Source organism: Dasypus novemcinctus, chromosome 10 (assembly GCF_030445035.2).
Source record: "Dasypus novemcinctus isolate mDasNov1 chromosome 10, mDasNov1.1.hap2, whole genome shotgun sequence".
Taxonomy (NCBI): Eukaryota; Metazoa; Chordata; class Mammalia; order Cingulata; family Dasypodidae; genus Dasypus; species Dasypus novemcinctus.
The window spans coordinates 63114272-63124259 of record NC_080682.1 but is presented as its reverse complement, the minus strand read 5'-3'; positions in this window follow the sequence as shown (position 1 = coordinate 63124259).

Here is a 9988-nt window from a genome sequence, read left to right as displayed (position 1 = left end):
AGATACATATGGCAGGAAAAGTATAGAGAGAGATTGAGAGGTGATGACTTTATTTTTTTTATTATTATTGTTATTATTGGAATAGTGAAAGTCCTCTAAGAATGACTGAAGTGATGAGTGCATAAATAATGTGATTACACTGAATACCATTAATTGTACACTTTGAGTGGATTTTTGCTTTATTAGCATGCATCAATAAAATTGATTTAATTAAAAAAGGGTCAGAGTATTGATACACACAATAACTTTAATGGATTTCAAGGGAATTATGTTGAGTGAAAAAAAGTCAATTTCAAATGATTGCATAGTGTATGATTCATTTATTTAACATTTGTAAAATGATAAAATTATAATGATAAAATTATAGAGGAGAATATATTAGTCATTGCCAGGGGTTAAGGACAGGGGAGGGGGAAGAAGGTGGGTATGGCTATAAAAAGGTAGCACAAAGGATCTTTATAGTGATGGAACTGTTCTTTATCTTGTGGTGGTTATAAAAATAAACATTTGATAAAATTTCATAGAACTATATACATACAAATATACACCCAAATGAGTACATGTGAATCTAGTGGAATCTGAATACGGTTGGTGTACACCAATATCAATTTCCTGAATTTGATATTGTATTATAGTTATTCAACTTGTTACCTTTGGGGTAAACTAGGTGAAAGTTATATAAGATCTCTCTGTGTTGTTTCTTGCAATTGCATATACAGCTATATTTTTCTCAAAGAAAATTTAATTAAGACAACCTCACAAAACTGGAATTTTTGATTCTGAAGTAAATGATTTCAAGGCAAACAAGGTTGTTGTATATATGTGTGTGATTGAAGAGATTGTAGAAAAAGAGTGCTTCATATTTTCTTTAAAGTTAAGGTAAAACACAATTTTAACTTTTGTAAAAAGACATGGAAAAGACTACTAAAATAGTCCATAAAGTCCAACCTCTTAATAGCATCAAGTTTAATCTTTCTAAAATATAATTCAGATCATACTTTTTTCCATGCTGAAAAATCCTCAGTGGTTTCAATTGTGCTTAAAATGAAATTCAAATTCTTTGCTGTGCCTTAAAAATCTCTACATGATGTGGCTTCCACCTACTCTGTAATTCCATTTTATCTTCTTCTATTATGTGTATTAGCTATCTATTGCTCTGTAACAAATTATCCCCAAATTTACCCACACATATACTCACATTTATTAAATGCTCACGATTTATGTAGTATAGAAATATGGGCACAACTTAGCTGTTCCTCTGTTTTGGGGTCCCTCACAAGGCTCAATCACGGTGTTAGCCAGTGCTAGAGTCTCATATCAAGACTCAACTGGGGAAAATCTGCTATCAAACTCGTTTCACCTGGTCATTGGGAGGATTCAGTTCCACAAAGGCTGTTGGACTAAGAAGCTCAGTTCCTTGCTATATATTGGCCAGAGACCTTAGTTCCTTCCCATGTCGGCCTCTCTGACATGAACTCTTACTGCATTAATGCTAACAAGATAAGAGAGATAATCTGCTAGCAAGATGGAAATTACCATTTTGTAACCTAAATACGAAAGTGACATCCCATCAGCATAACAATATTTTATTGGTTAGAAGCAAGTTACTCAAAGGGAAGGGATTCCACAAAGTGAGTAATAGGAGATAGGGGTCACTGAGAACCATAGTAGAGCCTGCCTATCACGCTGGTCATCTTTCTTTTCACTGGTTATCTGATCCAAGATTTTTGCAAAACAGATTCCTTCTCATTTGGTAGATCATAATGCAATTAGAGTTAACTGGTAGAGAAAGCCCAAAGTCTAGCAGTGGTGCAAGATGAGGTAGGATGGGAATGGAGGTAATATCAGGCAAGCTGTGTGTTTAAGTGTAGGTCTAGATAGTTGTTAAATTCACTTTCCAGAAGTGAAGACTGGGAAAGTCACCTCAAGTATGCTAGTAAACTGGAGAAGGGAAATTGCGTTTATTGAGTACCTTCTATGACCCAGACATCATATTTGTTGCTTTGAAGGGGAAAAAAAAAAAAAAAAGCAAAACCTATTAACATCTTGTTTGGAAGATATCATGATATATTTTCCTTTTAATTAAGGAAACCCAAGTCCCAAACACTTAAGATTCTAAGATTATATAGCTGGAAAATTATTCAAAACCCAAATTTTTGTGACTTCAATAACTTTTTAATTCCCACTACCTCATATTGTTTCCTGCTATGCCAGGTAGGTTCTGCTCCAGAGGAACAGAGTAAATCAGGATCCTCCTTGAGCTTGAACTCACCTACTGAGCTTTTCTGTGGTATTGCGATGTTCCTTTGCTTTCTGCTGCTCCCTTATGGCCATGATGTTCATTGCAGCTAGCCCCGCAGTCCCTGTCAAGAGATTTCTAAGGGAGACAGGAGTCTGAAAGATGACAAAAAGAGCAGTCAACACTTCAAGGAAATAATGGATTTGCAAAGAAAAAAAAAAAAAGGTTTGTGATAAGATGCTAAGATGCTGGTATAGGTCAGTTGTCTATGGTGTGGGCATGCGTAGAAGAAAATCAATCCAGAATATAAGGGAGGGAATTCTACGTGAGGGATTGGGACTCCTCCAGATATCAGACAGAGGAATAGATGAAAGGAATTTCCCCCTCCAGGATCTAAGGAACACAAGAAAGTTGATAGAAAACCAAGAGCCAGTTAAATAATGTGGATTGGACATGACTCTTATAATTTCACTATTCCATATATCATATTTATAACATCATAGCTATAGATATCATGACAATCAAATAAGCTTTCAGATGCATTATTGTATTGTATATTTTAAGCAGGCCTGTGAAGCAAGATTCTCATTCTTCCCTTCTTACAGATGTGAAAACTGAGGTTTAGGACCATAGACTTGCTCCTAAGGTGATTCAGCCAAAAAGTAGCAGATCCGGATAGTGCTTAATATATTCTGATTCCATACTCTTACTTTTCCTTCTCTATTGCACCTTTCTCTTGTATCTGTCTTTTGTTTTTAAAACGTCTCCTAATCTATTGGCTCTCTATGAGGTCTTCTGGGGTTCCTGGATCCTTTTTGGATTCAGTGCCTAGTTGTATCTTCTTATTCTTCAAACTACAGGCAATTGTTCAGGCTACTATAAATTCTCAAATCCAGACCACCAGCAATCATGCTTTCCCCACCATCAAATGATGGATATTTAGAAAACTTGACAAAGGCATTTATAAATTTGAGGTCATGCTGAATGTACCGTATTAACAGAGATATCAAGGAATTTTGAAGGTGTATACCCCTGTTCTCCTGTGGGGCAGGGTGCCTAATTGAAAGGTGATTGGTCATTGTTTTGTTTTGTTTTTTCACATTCAGAAGTTTCTTTACTATCCAAAATTCTGTTATATGGGGCTTGAGCTACACCATTCTTCAAATCCACCAATGATTCACTAAATTAGTAGAGACGAGAGGTGGTAATCACACCTTGGGGATAAGGGAAGGAAGAAGTAAAGGGCAGTTTGGAAGGGAGGGCTAGGGGCTGCTCCCTCATTGTTTTTCCTGTCTGTCTGTAGTTCATTGTGTTCTTGAAAATGTTACTAGTACCTAATGAATGATACATCAAGGGTTGCCATGAAACTGTTGGGAGAAACTTTACAGTATGACTCATGAGCTGTGCTGAATTACAGATCTTTTCTCATTAGTCTGATTAAAAACCTAAGCTCATTATGGCTCAGGAAGTGATTTAGTTTCAATGCCTTTTGGTTATGTTCCGTTTTTATTTTTCAGAAGCACATATTTTGGCTAAGAATTCGTTTTCTATTTTAAATGGTTCTAAATTTCAATTCTTAAAATGTATTCTCATTATCATATCATTCAGATCTGTAAATGTTCTTTTTATATTTTAAGAACTATTTTTTATAAGTAAAAGCAATTTTGATTTTATTATGTGCAATATTTTTCTTCATAAATGGGACTCTTTAAGACAGGTTTGTGGTATGTGCTCTTGATGTTGTGAAGAAAATAAACTGCATAATGTGGAAAGAGAATGTTGGCTTTGGGGTTAGATCTAAGATGGATTCATACCTTACCCATCTCCTACAGTTTCATGTTAGGCAATTTACTTGCCTAGGCCTCATATCCCCATATTTTAATGAAAGTGGGATAATAACTGTTTCATAGTATTGACGTGAAGTTCCAATAAGATAACATATTAAAGGATGTGAAATAGTAGGGGCCCAACATGCTAGTCCCCCTTGCTTTCTCTACTAATATGGAGATATAGGGCCTTGAAAGTTAGTGTTAACAAGAAGTTCTTTAAGGAGGCTGATGAATTGATTTTAAAATGTCCCATCTCTAATACAAGGATTTAAGTGGATGTTTGCCTGCCTCTGGGGACTTATGTACAATTCAAAAGACTAATATTTGATGGCTTGAAACTCAGGATTATTTTTCATTAACTCTGCATGGCACAAAGCCGGCAAATGAATCATGTTCTCTGCTAAGATCTGTTGGAGGGTGCCTATCTCCATAGCAGCCCAATGAAGAGCTTCTCAGAGGAAACACTATTTTCCAGCCTTGGCAATAGCCTGATGATAATGAGGATAGTACTTCCTAGTTTTTGAAAATGGGAATCCCACATTGAGTGTATCTAACTGATATTGTAGACATTAAAACCCTGTCAAGCATGCAAATATGTCCCTTGCTGATTGTCACAGAGTTAGTCTTTCCCAGAACAATAATACAGTGGGTTTTTTTTTACATTTTATTTTAAAATAAGCTTTAGATTACATAAATGATATATCAAAAATATAGAGGAATACCCATATCCCTACCCTCTCCCCTGCTACACTTTTCCCCATTATCAACATCTTTCATTAGTGTGGTATGTTTGTTACAGTTGATGAACAAACACTGAAGCATTGCTACTAATCATGGTCAATAGTTCACATCATCGTTTACACTTTGCACCACACATTTTTATAGGTTTTGACAAAATATATAGTGGCCTCTATCCAGCATTGCAATATCATTCATGACAATTCCAATGTCCCAAAAATGCCCCATGTTACACCTGTGCTTCCATCTCCCTCCCCTGAGAACCTCTGCTACTGACTTTATATGAATGTTACAAGTTTTCCATTGCTAGAATAATAGTAAGTCTACTTTAGTCCATAGTTGCACTTCCTCCCTTCTATTTGTTTATTCCCCACTCTTAAGGATTTTAGAATGGTGATGCCTGATCTGTTTCTGATTGAGAGGGGGCTTAGATCGCATGGGGCAGACATATGGAACTGTCTTGCTTGCAGTTGTAGATACTCTCTGTTTTGGGGGATGGGCATTGTCCATTATCATCATTTTGTCAGTTGTCCTGTGTGAGTCCAATGAACTGGAGAGTAGGTTCTGCAATGCTGTTGAGATTCAGGTTTCAACCAGCATATGAACAGTATAGTGCTAATTATGGGTTCAACTAAAAGAGACAGAAGAACAATGTGTAGGGAAATTATAAATACATCTAACGCTTTTACACTGGGGAACATATATTCCAAGGTATGGCCCATTGACAGGTTGCCAAATTCCTGAGATTGTCTGCCCTGCCACAGTGTCTAGATGTCTGTAGCCCTCAGAAGCACCCCTACTTGAGGCATTGTTTACTAGCAGTCGATGAGATCTTTCTGAGATGTGCATAAGCATAACCCCTGGAATGACCTTCTGACTCACTTTGAAACCTGTTAGCCATAAAAACTCATTTGTATTTAATATTTTCCCCTTTTGGTCAAGGTCTTTTTCCAAATGCATTTGCTAGTTGGCGCTTAGTAATATTCCCTTGGTGCCAGGGAGGCTCATTTCTGGGAGTCGTGTACCACACTAGGAGGGGCAGTAGTGAATGTATGTGCTGAGTTTGGTTTAGAGAGAGGGCAAATTTAAGCAAAAATGAGACTTTCAGGAGTTAACTCTTAGGCAAATTCAATTCTAGGCTAATTTTCAATTTCACGAGAACAAGGTTCACCATCAATTTTAATGGAGGGGGTAGGGTGATTTTTCCTTCCCAAGGGACATTTAATAATGACTGGAGACATTTTTGTTTGTAACAACTAGGGGTAGTACTGACATCAGGGTACTGCTAAACATCATAAAATTCGCAAGACAGAACACTTTAATATATAATTATCTGACTCAAAATGTCAATAACACTACCATTGAGGAATCCTGGCTTGATACAATCAGCATTTTCCCCCAAGTTTTTGAATTGCTCACTTTCAAAATGTTTTATTGATGTGATGTGGAAACACTCAGAGGCTTATGATGTCTCAGGAGTTGTCAAGGCTAGTGAATAGCGATGTGACCAGCTGTACTTTATTTCCACTCAGGACTTATCAAGTGAAAATGGTTCTGAGATGTAGGAAGCCTAGTTTAAACTGAAGCATAGCTTCTTCTTTGTATGTAGTAGGAACTCTGGCATTGGAATTTTAAGAGAGAATAGGTAAATTGTTTTCCTTGTAATATTTAACATTGATGGTCAACAATGTCCCAAGTTGGCTAAGATCAGAGAAATTGACTGGATGGCAAAAGAGTCTAGCTTGAATTCTGCAAACTTTCACCAGCTGGTGCTGCTTGTTGACTATAATATATTTTTTTTTAAGATTTATTTATTTTGTTTTATTTATTTATTTATTTCTCTCCCCTTCCCCACCCCCTCCCCCCAGTTGTCAGCTCTGTGTCCATTTGCTGTGTGTTCTTCTGCGTCCGCTTATATTCTTGTTAGCAGCACTGGGAATCTGTGTCTCTTTTTGTTGTGTCATCTTGCTGTGTCAGCTCTCCATGTGTGCAGTGCTACTCCTGGGCAGGCTGCACTTTTTTCGCACTGCATGGCTCTCCTTATGGGGCACACTCCTTGCATGTGGGGCTCCCCAATGAGGGGGACACCCCTGCATGGCAGGGCACTCCTTGTGCACATCAGCACTGTGCATGGGCCATCTTATCACGCAGGTCAGGAGGCCCTGGGTTTGAATCTTGAACCTCTCATGTGGTAGGCAGATGCTCTATCTGTTGAGCCAAATCCGCTTCCCTGTAATATCTTTAATAGTTTGGGTTCCCATCAAAGGGCCATTTTGTCATCACCACAGAATTCCAGGTAAATGTAGTTTCTTGTTTTCCTGTTTTTCCCTTTAGGAAAGCATTCAATTTCAATTTGAGGACACTCTTTCACTATTAGTGAATATTTAAATTGCTAAAATCTTTATGGAAGAAATTCAAGATAAAAATGTCAACATTTAAAACAGGCATTCCTCTCATTCAGCAATGCCTTTGTTAGGAACCTATGCAAATACATTACTGAAAAGGTATACATAAATGGGCCTACAAGAATAATCACTGATGCACTATTTTCAATTGGAATTAATGTAAATATGCATCAGTTAAGAGCTAGTAAAACAAATAATAACATATTCATACATTAGAATGCTAGATGGATGTCAAAAAGAATGAGATTGGTCTATAGGTATTGGCACTGATAGACCCCCACATCTTATTAAATGAAAAAAGAGTAATACTCAGCCTAAATAATAAGATCTTGTCCATGTAAAAACTACACATATACGAACCAAAATAAATACTGGAAGGATATTAGCTTACATGGAAATATTTGTCATTTCTGGGGAAAGAAACCAGGATTTTGTGGGATTTTCATTTTCTGCTGTATATGTTTCTTTATTGGTGAAGGTGAGTGCAAAGTAATTTCATAAGATAAAATTAATTAACATATTTTGATTATGAAACACTAAATCACAAAGAGATACAGAAAATAAGCAAAGGTGTATTCATTTGCTTAAATGTTTGAGAAACCCGCTAAGCATTCCTCTAATTCTAATCATTAGGGATATACTACTTTTCCAAAAGAACCCTTGTTTGTTTGGAGTGTAGTGGGATATATAGATAATTGGTCAAATAATTATGTGAACAAATAATAATTATAATTTAGATAATGTCTATGAAGGAGAGGTTCCTGGTTATACAAGAATATATAATAGTGGAATCTGGCCTAGATCATGATCTCAGAGAAGTCATTCTATAAGGCATAGAATTTGATCTGGTATCTGAGGTATAAAAGGGAATTAAATGGGTAAAGAGGAGGAAAGAGCATCGTAGGTAAGTGAAACTGCATGTACAAAGATATTATGGTAGGAGATACATTGGTGTATTCAAGTGTTTGAGAAAAGACCAATGTGGTGGACCAGAAAGAACAAAAGATGGACAAAAAGTATGGTGGGGCCAAATACTAAGGACCTTTGGTACATGTTAAAGAGTTTAAATGAATGTCATAGGAGACCATCAATTTTGAAAAATAAATGAGAATTGATCTTAAGATTTACATTTTGAGAAGATCATTCTGGCTCTAAGTGAAGAAAATAATGTTAGAACAACAAGGGAAGATTCAGGGGAGCCAGTCAGGATCCTATTATAGCACTCAACGTACACCACCACCTCGGCCCAATCTCACTGGTGGCACACGAAGTGACCATTTTTCTTAACATTAGATATACATGCGTAATAAACAATATTAGGGTCACCTCCAAGAAATAAATTCTTAAAAAACATCCAGAAATGAGTGAGGTTTGATATACATTGAAAAAGCACACTTAATACTTCGAAATCTTGAAGCCATTTGAATGCAACCATAATTAACTTCAGGAATATACAATTGGAATTTGAGGGTGCCTGTAAAAGCTCCAACTTTATCAAATAATGGAAAGGAATGTCCAATATAGAACTCAGAATAAAGAAGAGGCTGAAAGGAAGATTTTGCCAGTTTGTTTCCCATGTGGTCTCTGTGAGGTCTTATGCCCTGATCATTTGATACAAACATTCTAGTCAACTTGGAAGGCATATATATCCACAGAGGAGACAGATACAGTTCATTCCACCCCTTTATGCCTTGATTCCATGATTTCCAAGAAGACTTCTGATTATAGTTGGTCTTCCCGCGTAGTATTTGTGGCAGTTTGAGATTATTTTTGTGAATCAGAAAAAAGAGAAATATGTTTGTAAGCTAACCTATTTCTCTGGATGTGATATCCTTGATTTCATTAGATTTAGATAAGACGCCTTTGATTAAATTACCTTCAAGCTTAGGGCTTTGATTCAACCATATCAGTAAGGTGTGACTCAGATTGGGCCCCTGCCCCCTTGGTGGGCTGATATAAATGGACATTCACTCGACAAGATACATGGGAATAGAGAAAGCTGAGTCATTTTTAATCCTTAGGCCCTGGAGAGATATGAGGAATTTACCTGATAGTTTACAGCTGACCCCGACTGAGCCTTCAAAGGAAGAGGAAGCTCAGGAAGGAGAGACCAGTCAGAGATTGCCTGCCATGTGGCTTTAGCACGTGGCAGCTGACTTTGGTGAGAAAATATCTCCTATGGTACATTGAGTTGTACCTTCCATGGCCTTGAAACTATAAGTTCTTACCCCAAATAAATACCCTTTATAAAAGCCAACAGATTTCTGGTACTTTGCTTCAGCACAACTTTGGCAGACAAAATGCAGCATTTTACAAGATAAGAATATATTGGTCAGCTGAAACAAGACATTTTGATATGATTTACAGTTATATTTAATTTTATACATTGTTAATTAGGTACAGTTATCTCTTAAGAATTTAATTTTATAATGCATTCATCTGTCCTGAAAAGACATTTTTGAACACATATGACAAATTTGAGGACTGGACCTACAAATTTGAAGAAAAGGCTTGAGCATGAGAAACTTCGGAATTTTCCCTGTAAACCCTCTCTGAATGACAAGCAGTCATCCCATGCCCTCCCAATCTATCTTGAAATCCATACCTCTAGCAACAACTTCCTAACCTAGCCTTCAGCATGAAAGCATATTGTTACAATGTATGGATTTGGTGCTTCCAGTCCCCAAAGGCCCAGTCAATTGTCTTTACTGAGAGTCATTTTTGGAATTCTGCTGGCAACTGGTTGCTATAAAGTGTGTGAACAGTTGAGCATAGCC